The sequence below is a fragment of the Acipenser ruthenus genome, chromosome 33 (assembly GCF_902713425.1).
Source record: "Acipenser ruthenus chromosome 33, fAciRut3.2 maternal haplotype, whole genome shotgun sequence".
NCBI classification, from domain to species: Eukaryota; Metazoa; Chordata; class Actinopteri; order Acipenseriformes; family Acipenseridae; genus Acipenser; species Acipenser ruthenus.
The window spans coordinates 708,678-722,284 of NC_081221.1; the positions used below are offsets into that span (position 1 = coordinate 708,678).

Sequence of the window (13,607 nt, forward strand, 5' to 3'; positions counted from 1 at the left end):
TAAACACACACACACAACCACATATAGAATACACACACACACACACACAGAGAAATATATATAATAGTTTTCATATCAATTTCTCCTCATCTCTGGGTTGCACAACTTAAATTATTTTGCATATTTAAAGAAATCTAAGCAGTAGACTTTTCCACAGTACATGAGCTGTGGAAAGCACCGCTTCCATTGGATCTCACTAAATCACGTGCGCGTCATCACGTGGCCCCTGGAGGAAAAAGGGGTGCTTTTTGGTGTAAATCTGGACTCTAATTCCATAATATATCACGGTACCTCGTAAAACCGACACTAAAACGTCCTGGCCTACAAATCACTCGGCCAAATTATGAGTTCTTTGTATTATGCGAATGCATTATTTTCAAAATATCAAGCTGCAAGTTCGGTTTTCCCGACCGCGGGATTTCCAGACCAAACTTCATGCGCGTTTGCCACCGGTTCCCAAAGAGCCTCCGGTTATGGCTCGGGGGTCCAGTACCGCTTCGTTCTCCTCCTCCGTGCCGGGACTCTACGGTAACGGCAGCGGCGTGCACACTCCGAATCCGGCCATGTACCCAGCTGGCTACGGTCTCAACGCGGGCTGTTTTAACATGCATTGCTCCCCGTTCGAACAGAACCTTTCGGTGATGTGCGCCGGGGATAATCCCAAACAGACCTGCAGGAAAGCGGAGGAGAGAGACTCCGACCAGCAAAACGAAGCCAACTTCTGCATCTATCCTTGGATGCGGAGCTCAGGTATGTGTTACAAAAAAAAAACAAAAAAAAAACAGAGAAATAAAGGAACAAGGGGGAAAAGTCGATTTTAAATTAAACGAGAGAGAGAGAGAGAGAGAGAGAGAGAGAGAGAGAGATGGGATTAGAAAACGACGTCTTAAAAATATAGTAAATGTGTTTTTTGTGCGTGTGTGTTTGACTGAGAGTGTGCATGCGTGTGTTTTTTTTTATTTGGGCTGGTCGACTCCTACAGCAATCTCTTTTATGACGTTTTGCTAAAGGAGATTTTTATTGCGACACGACCCCCATAAAGCTATAATTTTAGTTCTTGAATATTCAGTAGGCGGCATTCTGCACACAATACAAGCGTATGGTTTTATTTCGGGTAGAGGTGTTTGTTTTGGAAAACCGATAAATAAATGCAAGCAGCTTTTTATTTGTATGTATTTATCCATTTTTATACCCCCTTTTTATTATTACATTTTATTAAATTGCCCTTAAAACGCTTAAAAAAAGTATATGCGCATCTTAAATCGCTTTAGAAATTGCATGGGCAAATACAATACATTGATTACGCCCATTCAGTGTATTGGTTACAGTCATATCAGAAAATGGTCACTACGATATTGCAATAGCTTACAGGCAGTTGCTTCAATAATTGTCAATATAATTCACTTAGAGTTAATGATCGGTTGCTGGTACTGTAGAAATGTGTGCAACGTGTTCCCTGCAATACAGTGCGAATGATGCACCGGGTCCATGTTTCTGTTGATGTTAAAGTTACAGCGGAGTCCTACAGTATTACCGTTAATCTGATTCTCAAAGACGGACCCGTTAATTAATTAATTGACTGAGAGGAAGAGTTAGTAAAGAGGTCTTTTAGAATGTAACGATTTCCCTGTATTTTGTTCTAAACTCAGTATTCCAAAGGCGATGTTGATTCTATGTTGCCAGGTGCACTTGGGATCTTTTGATTCATTGACTGCGGTGGTTTTTCTATACGATTCTCTACAGGCTGGATTGGAATGCGAGCCTTGATCGGCAGTAACTTCTAAAGGGCATGGTGAATTATCAACACGCACATTCCCCCCCCCCCCCCTCCGTAAAAGCCGCTGAAGTGAAGTGAAAATACAGCAAATCATTTTAAAAACAGATACATCTTCATGAGCTCGTCTTTGAACATTTATAAACAAGTACCCCAAGCTTCAGATTTCCAGTCGGACAGGGCACTTGGAAATAGGAAGTTAGACACCATCCCCCTATTATAAGTGTAAACTAGCCTACAGGAAAACATAACTCCTGATTCAACAATTGTGGCGCATACGTTTATCCATATAGCCAGCATTCTCGGGTTTGCATGCGTCTTGACCGGTCCCGCTGCCTCTAATCAAATACGCAAACATAGATTTTCAATTTCAAAATATAATGCTTTGCGAAAAGCATGCACTGACGGCTATACGACCCCTCTAGAATGCACTTGCTTATTCAATTACTGCGGTTTGCCAGATTCTTGTTCGCTAAGGCTATGTAGGGAGAACCTGCGTTCGAGCTGAATACAGCGGGACAGCACTTTGCTTATTGAATCGCTGAGATGCGCAGCTGTTGAGTTGGGTTTGCAGATCGGCAAATGATCTCGAGAGAGGTCCGTGTTTGAGCCAGCTTGGTCAGTAAAATACCCCCGAACATTAAACTGTGACGCGGATCCCCATCAGTCTTAACTCAATGCAATTTAGTAGTAATCCGCTCAGCATGGTTTACAGCCAGCGTTTCACAGCGACACACGTTTTATTGCCCGGCAGCTGTCTCCAGTAACTTCTTACCCAATTTGATCAACTTTAGAATTCGAATGAAGTGAATTTGAACACCGTTTATAGCTTTATTTTCAGGCTAGTCGTGCTTCTTGTTTGCTAAAATATTCAGGATCGTGCATAATGTAATTCCCCCATCATAATTGTTTTTTTTTTCATTTAGGCCAATTCCCCCCTCCCCTCCCCTCCCCTCCCCCCTCCTCCATACTGATCCATTCATTTCATTGGAAACCAGTAAGGACATATCTGAGAAATGCTATAGCAACATATAATGTGCTTTTCGAGAATGTGTTTGTGTAGATATAGTGGCATATATATATATATATATATATTTTTTTCAAAGGCTTTGATTGTGAAAAGCTATCGCAGGCGTCTGCACGGTAAAGTGGTTCTTTGTTTTGTATATCTTATCTGTTGCACCGGACACGGCGCATATAACATGTATTCATGTGTACCATACAGCTTACACCCGTTTTTATGACCTCCTAGTTATTTTACAGTTTGAATGCCATTGTTCCATCAACAAATGTCAAACACAGAGAGAGAGAGAGAGAGAGAGAGAGAGAGAGAGAGAGAGAGAGAGAGAGAGAGAGAGAGAGAGAGAGAGAGAGAGAATGATGTTACAATTTAGACTGACACTGGATAAGCATTTGAGAATATGAGTATAATAGTTTGAAGTTTAGAGAGAGGTGTATAACTGCAGTGTACAATTTCTTTTTAATGAAAAAAAAAATCAAAATCTTTCTACACTACACAGCTGAAGAAGAACTTTTTGTCAGAAACGTCCTGGAATAAATTATTTTAAAAATCATTTTCACCTTTTGTGTACATTAAAAAAATAAATCACTTTTCATTTGTCATATATATATATATATATATATATATATATATATATATATATATATATATATATATATATATCCAAACACCAATCATGACATTTTCCTCGGTAAATACAGGTTCATGCATGTTCTCTACGAAAAACATTATAGCAACGCATTAATATTAGACAAGTACAAGATGAATCCAATGGGAACGTGTAGGCCTCATTAATTACAACTAAAATAAATCTAGGAGGAAGCCAGCATTTGAGTATAATGGGCCACTCGCATATGCAGAATGGCAGGGCTATATGATATTTTAAAATGAAAATGTTTGCTTGTTTTTCAGGTACACAGTTCGATTGGGATTGCATTGTAATTACCACATAAACCTCAAACAAGACCGACAGACACAAAGAGGCAAGCACACGCATATACACACGCATATACAGTCAATGTGTGCATGGACTCTCATTAAGTGCCAATTTAGGATTCGACGTGGTCTATTATCACTACCACGAAAGAAAGTTGGGTTTAAACTAAACAGCTGTGCATTAAAAGCGTTCTCCTAAACCAATATTTAAAGTTGAGCTGTGTCTCATATATTATATTAACCATCGTAAACGATTTGATCTGTACACACACACACATGCACATGCACACGCGCACACACACAGACACACACACAGTACGTTCCAGCACTCTTAGAGTTAATATCTCAACAGTTAATATCTTAGCCAAAAAAAAAACAACAGAAAAGAATAATAAGGCGCTCATTGTCCGCCTCTCCCCCCCCCCCCCCACAGAAACACACACTGTGCATGTATTGATTTTATTAAAGTTCATGTGACGCTTTATTGATTTGTTTTTGCATCATACACACAGAGGTTAGTGCAAATACAGATAGGTACAGAGATAGAACAGACAGCAGCTGCCAGCAATGTGGTGTGTATCTGACACATCAAACACCAGCCAGGAAAGCGGCGTGTACAAACGTCGAGCGGAAAGAAAAACAATAGCACGTGTGCATGCAAATTCTATTTAATACGAACAGAAACACACACAAATAGCATCTTTGAGATTATATAAATGCATTATTATTATTATTATTATTATTATTATTATTATTATTATTATTATTATTATTATTATTATGCAAATACCTAGGTTTGTACTTAGCAAAGACATTTTAAAAAATACGTATGTGTCTACTTCCTACTCCCTATTTTAACAGGAACAGACAGGAAGAGGGGTCGACAGACTTACACCCGCTACCAGACCCTGGAGCTGGAGAAGGAGTTCCACTTCAACCGCTACCTGACGCGGCGGCGGCGCATCGAGATCGCCCACGCACTGTGCCTGACCGAGCGGCAGATCAAGATCTGGTTCCAGAACCGCCGCATGAAATGGAAGAAGGAGAACAAGGCGGCAGGTCAGAGCCCGCCAAATGAGGAGAAGCCCGGAGAAGAGGAGGATGAGGAGGAGGAGTGAGAGCGGCCACCGTCCCTGGTCCGAAACACAAAAAGACACAAGCGAAAAAAAAACACAAATAAAGGAAAAGAGACTTGTTATTTATCTATCTATCTATCTATCTATCTATCTATCTATCTATCTATCTATCTATCTATATATATATATATATATATATATATATATATATATATATACACAACATAATGAACCGCATTCTCCCCATTTTGTATAACACTGAAACACACTACACTACCTATAGTACGATCATTGTCTGTTTTGTAGAATATCGATAATGAAGTCTACCTATTAAACTGTTCTCCAAAGGTATAAAAGTTTAAAAAAAAAAACCTTTTTCCCCTCCGGTTTCTATCCTGATGTGAACGTGATTATTGCTCGTGTCTTCCTTTTTAAAAGAAAGAAAACACATTAATTCTATTCGTAATAATTCATTATTCTACCCAGTGTGTTTGTACCAGTGATGTGTGTGCGTTCACTTCTGTCTAGAAACAAGAAAAGCGATTTAGAAAATGTGTCTGAAAAAGGGAAATATACCCAGCATATACAGGACGTGTACATAATTTAATGTTAAAGTATTATTTTGGTATACATTATTCGTGTGTGTTTTACTTTCTCAAGTGTGTGCTATTTTGGATTGTGTTTATGTTTCATTATTCTCTCACTATTGGTGTACATTATACTGTGCAGTGGATCACGAGATGTAGGAAAAATGTAATATTATTTTTTGTGTTTGTGTCGTGTCGTGAAGGATTAAATAAATGTGTGTGTGGGGGGGGGGGGGGGGGTGAATAAATTGCACAATGATAACGTTTTCTGCCAATAAAAAAAAAATAATTAAAAACACAGATAATGTTGTTGTCGTGGTTTGGTCAATTTGAAATCATATTATAAACAATGAGGGCGATACTATAATCAGTTTGCTTCTGTATTTATGTCTTTATTTTTTCCCATTAGACTGTAATAAAGAATTAAACATAATAATAATAATAATAATAATAATAATAATAATAATAATAATAATAATAATAATAATAAATTATTTTAATAAATAAATAAAACATGGGCTATTAAAGCTCAGTCCCTTTTCTCGTATTTTTTAGTTGTTGGTTTTACATACCACATTAAATTTAACTATATAAACTATACACCCTGTGTAAACTCATCTATATAACCCCCCCCCCCTCCCCCCCCCCCCCATTGCACAAGGAATGAGAAAATATTCCATTTGCCGCTTTGCAGGAAACTACCTGGTAGATGTTGCAGAAAATTACATTTTATTGCGTGTTTCGTTTGATTTAATTCAGTGCCACTAAATATCTTTTTTTTCTATTTATGTTTTTTAAGCACCTAGGTCTGTGTATCGTACAACCTGTTCGGTCACACAGAAACACAGAAAAGTGTAGAAATGTACACGCATGGGCAAGACATCGCAGTGCATATATGCTCAATATATATATATATATAACATACCATATATAATATTTCTGTGTATTTCTATTCATATTAAATAAAGTGCGTATTCTATGCGATGTGTATATCTATCTCTCCATTTATCTATCTCTCCATCTATCTATCTATCTATCTATCTATCTATCTATCTATCTATCTATCTATCTATAATTTGTCTTAGGCCTATATATATATATATATATATATATATATATATATATAAGAAAAAATAAAAAAGGATATTTCAGGTACTTCAAAAGGTAGAATAATTGATTACAAATCATTTTGGTACACAGCAGTTTTCATTTTTCTCAAACTATATATATATATATATATATATATATATATATATATATATATATATATATATATATATATATATATATATATATATATATATATATCCTAACCCAATCCTAATATATATATTTAAGACAGACAAAGAGAAGGAGATGCGATCCCTTTTATTGGAGTAACTAAACACAAAATAACTATAACTACAAATTAAGAGAGTATCTCTCGTTCCTACTTTCACCTGAAGAAGAGACCTTTAAGGTCTTGAAAGCTTGTGATGAATTATCGTTTCGTCAGTCCAATAAAATGAATCGCATCTCCTTCTCTTTGGCTGTCATCTCTGGACTGATACGGCTCCCGTTTCATCTATCAACGATATTTAAAAAAAGACATAAAATGATTCAGTTTCATACCTTAATTACCGCATTCGCATTCAGTCTATTCTTTACAGTACTCGTTATTCGTTGCTCTGCATGCCTTTACTGTGAGACAGAGTTGGGGTGCCGTCGGCTAACTTAGCAATGGTTTTATTGTCTTTTACAGCGTCAATAAAACCAGGAAACAGCTTCTAAAAAAAAGAAGATAACAGAGATTCGAGAAAGTAAATACTAGAAAAGCGAGCAGTGCACACGCCCTTGTCAGTGAAATTATTTAACTTAAGCTTGGCTTATATCCCCAATATAAAAAAATACAAAAAAAAAAGAAAAAACATGGACACTAAACATCAGAAAAAGAAGATAAAGAAACAAAGATAACATAATTTGAATTAAAAAGCACACTGTAATGAAATACAGCACGACCCGAGCACAATGGTTATACCTGCAATCATGTAATAATAATAATAATAATAATAATAATAATAATAATAATAATAATAATAATAATAATACGCACGCACACACTAAGTTGTTTTTTTTTTAAAAAAATCCCATTTAGCTTTAGCCTATATTTATTTTAATTAGACATCATGGTTTAATATATTAATTTGGCATAGATCGAGTTTTTAGTAGTAATACTGTTTGTCAAACTGGGATGAAATCCTTCAACTTGCCTAAAGAGCTAATCCTAAAAAAAGAAATCTCTTCTTTTTAGCTGATTTCTGGACTCGGACACATGGGCAGGGTCTGTCTGGTTTGCTAATGTTTTGGTACGGTTCGTATTTATTTCGCCGGCCCTCGAGTTTAGCTTTAGTAAATAAAAAACTGAGATTTTTTTTTTTCTTAAAGAACTTGGAATATTGCATTTGTAATAAATATGTCTGAAAAAAAACAGGACAAATGTCTAGTTATAATATCCAGAAATAACGCAAAACAGGGAAATCGGACTAATGTCCGCGTTGTTTAATCTATTTACTATATTTTTGGAACTGCATATAATATATATATATATATATATATATATATATATATATATATATATATATATATATATATATATAGTTTATGTGTTATGTTCCTGCATATTGCAGTCATTTATTTTTCTTTAGTGGGAATGAAATAAAAACTATTTTGCATTTATAAGGCTACTACATTCTTTCTTTCTTTTGCAAAGATGGCGACTGATGGAGGACCGTGAAGAAATGCGATAAATTCCTTGTTGTTTTATGAAAATTTACAACTTTGTGATAGAACTTTATGAGTGGATCGGTCCCGGGATTGGTCAGGACTGGTCATGTGGACGAGTAACCGTGTACATGAACTTTTTATGATTTCCCATGTGGTTCTGCTGCAGCATTCTTGTGGCTACAGTACCGTGTGTAGGAACACTGTCCTCTTCAAAAAAAAAAAAAAAAAAAAAGGCTCTTGTCTATCTTTTGATTTTTTTTTTATTTAACTTTGATTAGCTTCTTTCTATGATGAAGTATCTATCTATCTATCTACTTCTACGAAGCCCTGCAGCCAGCCTCATGCTATACTCGCGTATGCTAATGTGTGTTGATTTTGGCTTTTGGATTGGAGATGCAAGCTGCGACGGAGGGTGTATTTGTGCAGAGCGGAAAGCTGGTATAATTCCTCAAACAGCGATCGCCGTCGTTTCTGCAAATGCACATGATGTGAGATGATAGCGGATCCGCGGCGGCGACACAAGGGTGACCGATACCGCCCAAAAATGGCTAGCTGGCTGGAACACTATACAGAGCCATAATCGAACGCACTACCTGACTGAGGAATACACTGCAAAGGTAAGGGAAAAAAAGCGTTATTTCTTTATTTATTAAGTAATTCATGTACTTATGTGATTATTTATATACGCTTTGATTGCTATTTTTTTTCTATTGCTTCTCTTAAATCAAATATGACTAATGCTCTCACCATGTAAGATAACAACTGTGGATCATTTTAAATATGCATTTTTTAAAATATTTAAATACGTGCACACTTCTGTACGTGCGGCTTCCATGTATGGCTGTTGAATTCAGTTTGGTGCGTCTTAATGGTGTTTATGAGCAAGTTCCTGGGTGTGTCGACTTTGCTAACAGGAGGTGGATTCGTTAAGATGGTAGCAATGTCCTTACTGTACGCTCACCGCGGTGCTTGTGTTGATGCAACTGGATTTTGTGTCGCTCTCCTGTGTCGCTTTTTTTTTACATTAAGTCTGTAGTGGGAGGGGGGCGCTATGCGACATTGCCATACCTATTAAAACGCGTTTTACACACCTCAAGAACAAGCCAGGTGAAAAAAGAAAGCGTCCACGTATTACAGAACCAATTAATAATCTTTTTGTTTGTTTAATTTTTTTTTTAAAGTGACATGTTGATATAAACTTGACTGTAAAAGACTGAAACCTACTTCCCTCTGTCTTACCCGAATTCATCTTACATTGTGATGCATCGCCTTAAGATCACATTCTAAATCCTGCCAGATTAATTCTTCACACATGTCCGCTTCTTCTTTGAAGAAAATATTTCGCTTTTTTTTTAAAAAAAAAAACATCTTGAGGTTGTGTTTAAAATACAGCTGGTCACATTTCAGTTCATGTATCTCCTTTTTTTATTCACCGGAGTGGCATTTAAAACCAAAAAGGGCAGATATCCAACCTGGCCATTTAGCCTGTTATGGATAATTGATGCATTTCAGCGTATATATATATATATATATAGCTCAAAGAGCCAGCTGCATATATATATATATATACACACATATATATACACACACACAGGGCAGCAGTGTGGAGCAGTGGTTAGGGCTCTGGACTCTTGCCCGGAGGGTCGTGGGTTCAATCCCAGGTGGGGGACACTGCTGCTGTACCCTTGAGCAAGGTAATGTATTTATGGGTAATTGTATGTAAAAATAAGGTGTAAAAAATAATGTAATTGTATTTAAAAAAAATAATGTGATATCTTGTAACGTTTGTAAGTCGCCCTCGAGAAGGGCGTCTGCTAATAAATAATAATATACACACACAATAGAATTAGCATCGGTTCAGCTTTAAAATAGACAAAAAAAATATAGAGAGAACTATGACCAACACACGACATAAATATGATGATTATTATAATGTTTAAATGCTAGTATGTTTTAATTGCTATATTATTTGGTTACTTAAGTATACAGCTGCGGTCTCTCTCCTGGATAAATGTATGTTGCAATTGAAAAGCACAGAAGCGAAGGGAAATAACTGACCTATAGGACCTATATTATGTGTGATTTAACAAAGTAGATATATTTGACATTTCTTTCAAAGGCACAGCGTAGGCACAGACGATTCACATTATGCCTTTTAAACAAATAATAATAATAATAATAATAATAATAATAATAATAATAATAATAATAATAATTTGTAATATATGTGTGTATAAATATAAAATAATAATGTGTGTGTGTGTGTGTGTGTGTGTGTGTGTGTGTGTGTGTGTGTGTGTGTGTGTTTCAAAGTCTTTAGGTTATTGTACCCTAAGCGTTCACATAAACAGTTTTGATCATTCTAAAAATTAGAATTAAAAAGACTCCGCAGGTTCTATACTGTGCCCTACGGCAAAGTAGCATGTTTAGCTATATTTGTACCTCTCTCTTATAATGAGACATCATGTCAATCTCCTCGCTAGATTTGTGTTTTTCAGTCTTCCAGTTTCCAGGCCAATGGCGCAGATTCAGTATCTTCTGAATCTTACACATAACTTATCGTTCCTTCTTTCCTTACTCTTTGGTGCCATCTAGCGTTCATTTGCGCTCACTGAGTGCACTGAGGAAGTACCGAGGTCGTAATAACCCCTTCATTGTTAAGAGATAAAACTTTTTTTTCTTTATCGTTTGGCATAAATATATAACTCTGTATTCTCTCTCTCTCTCTCTCTCTCTCTCTCTCTCTCTCTCTCTCTCTCTCTCTCTCTCTCTTGTAATTGTACTCATGTTTCAAATATATATAATTTTTGTACAGATAATTGTTTTACAGTAAGAATTGAAGCAAGACAAAACAGCATATCTATGAGAGACAAGCTTGCTACTGATTGATATATAACCAGAAGGGTTTTTTTATGTAAGTGGTTTGTGTTTATGCTTTGATCTTGCGACCTTAGTTTAGGTTTTCCAAAGTCTCTGTTTTTTTTTTTCTTTTTTGAAGTCACTGAAAGGCTAGACTCATAAGAGGCCTAGCGCTGAGACAGAAGAGACGGGGTTTGATGTCCGGGACTCGGGGTAGTTGTGGCGGTGCCGTTTGGTGCAGTTGTCTGGGTGTTATATGAGGGGGTTATAAACTACTGAAAGGAGAGAGAGAGAGAGAGAGAGAGAGAGAGAGAGAGAGAGAGAGAGAGAGAGAGAGAGAGAGAGAGAGAGAGAGAGAGAGAGAGAGAGAGAGAGAGAGAGAGAATGATGTTACAATTTAGACTGACACTGGATAAGCATTTGAGAATATGAGTATAATAGTTTGAAGTTTAGAGAGAGGTGTATAACTGCAGTGTACAATTTCTTTTTAATGAAAAAAAAAAATCAAAATCTTTCTACACAGCTGAAGAAGGGCTTTTTGTCAGAAACGTCCTGGAATAAATTATTTAAAAAATCATTTTCACCTTTTGTGTATTTGCCTATTAACCTTTACGCAAAATCTGTATGCGTTCATTTCAAACCCGTAGTTTACATCACACGAACGACGTGTGGTTTCTCCGGGTTTTTTTTTTTTATTGATTTTTTTATATTATTTAAACGTGATCTAAACATGAATTCCTTTTTATGTTTTTAGGAATCGTGTAGGAAGATTGTAGCTTCGGCTTGGGGTTTGGTGTCTCTTTCTGTTAGACCTAAAGGCGTAAATTACAATATAGTTTGTAACGGGTTATTAATGAACGAAAACGGGGAAACGTAGCTATATTTAGTTAGTTTATTATATATATATATATATATATATATATATATATATATATATATATATATATATATATATATATATATATATATATATATATATATATAACATAGCAGAATGTGTAAATAAAAATATATGTGTTTGTTTGTTTTTCTTCTTTCTAAATGCAATTTCTTCTAAACCAGAGGTAGTTTATAAAAAAAAACAAAAAAAAAAAAAACAATTGTCTTTGCAGTCGGACGAATGTGTTTTCTATTTTGTCGCCACGGTCTGTTTACGATTTGAAACGTTCCCTTTCAGTCTTTAACCTATATACTGTACAGGATACCTTTTATTTTTGCAGTGAAGGGAAGAGAGAGAGAGAGAGAGAGAGAGATAGAGAGAGAGAGAGAGAGAGAGAGAGAGAGAGAGAGAGAGAGAGAGAGTGTCTCTTAAAATACCAGCCGCAAAACATTTAACAGAGCAGCGCATGGAAATAGCGTACACCACAGAGCTGCAGGTAGTCCACGTGTTAACAGTAGTTTTGAGAGTTTAAAAGCGACCCAAGAAATACGCCAATAATACAGTACATGTGTTTATTATTAATAATAATAATAATAATAATAATAATAATAATAATAATAATAATAATAATAATAATAATAATTTGCATACATTAAGATATACATTTATACATTTCATAGTAAGTGTATTATACAGCAGACTACTAATATACACAAATAACAAAATATTTTACTCACGTTCAGTTAGTAGCTCTGAAACATACACTATTTTCAGCATTCGGTCTTCATAGTTTAAGTCACTCTGCCGTATACTTACTCTTTTCAAAGGGAGATTAGAAAAATCTAAAACACAGTTGTCCAGTCTCTTTTTTTTGTGTGTGTAATATTCTGCTCCACGTGTTTCCAGTTTTTCTGAGAGTGTTTTTATATTTTCATCTTCACATATCTTCTGCAGTCCGTGTGTTTTTAAAGACAAACAAACAAAAAAAAAATCGTGTGAGTTTTCAAACATGTGTGTTTATGTTGTTCGGAGTCCAACTCAGATACACAATGGGGAAGCACTGCAAGAGGACAGAGAAAAATGATATAACAGAAAACCGTCGAAAGGAAAACCCGTTTCCTTTGCATTGTAATTCCCTGAAATCACAGTCACCTTGTTTATTGTATAAAACAACAGAGAGCCATGAGTTTGCCTTAAGATTGTAACTGTCATAAATCATAAATACAGGACTGTACCTCATCATTCTAAAAAGAATAGCTCGATTCTGGAGATAATAGTCAGCTACGGTGCTTTACAGTTTATAACCGACCAGAGACAGCTGAAAGAGAAGTATGGAAATACATGTAAGTATGTGTTAATAATAATAATAATAATAATAATAATAATAATAATAATAATAATAATAATAATAATAATAATACATTAATGACAGTTCACTCGGTATAAAACTAAATGCACGAGAGTAAGATTCACAGTCTTTGAAGCGTAAAAGACGAAGGCAGGTAGCGCTGGCATTTCTCAACAGCTCTAGTAAAACCGTATACAGTGCCTTAATTGAAATCAACTTTTAATTATTATGAAAGGAAAGCGAAAGGGATATACATTTCAGAATGGAGTAACGTGAAGCTCGTTGTAGTAGGCATGCATTTAGCTGGAATAAAAAAAGAGAAAAATAAATGATGAATGTATTAAAGAAAAGAAAACAAACCAA

The 13,607-nt window shown here is 35.6% G+C and overlaps 1 protein-coding gene and 1 pseudogene across 2 annotated transcripts in view; both read left to right on the forward strand.

The window, feature by feature from the left end:
• Positions 1-224: 224 nt before the first annotated feature.
• Positions 225-5,615, forward strand: LOC117433245 (homeobox protein Hox-B7-A-like; annotated as a pseudogene).
• A 2,762-nt stretch (positions 5,616-8,377) lies between these two features.
• LOC117433455 (homeobox protein Hox-B3a-like) overlaps positions 8,378-13,607 on the forward strand; it is a 58,616-nt gene continuing 53,386 nt past the window's right edge. For both annotated transcript variants that reach the window (XM_059006667.1, XM_059006673.1), the window contains exon 1: positions 8,378-8,774. The gene's annotated coding sequence lies outside the window, so the exon portion shown is untranslated. The remainder of the gene's footprint in view (positions 8,775-13,607) is intronic.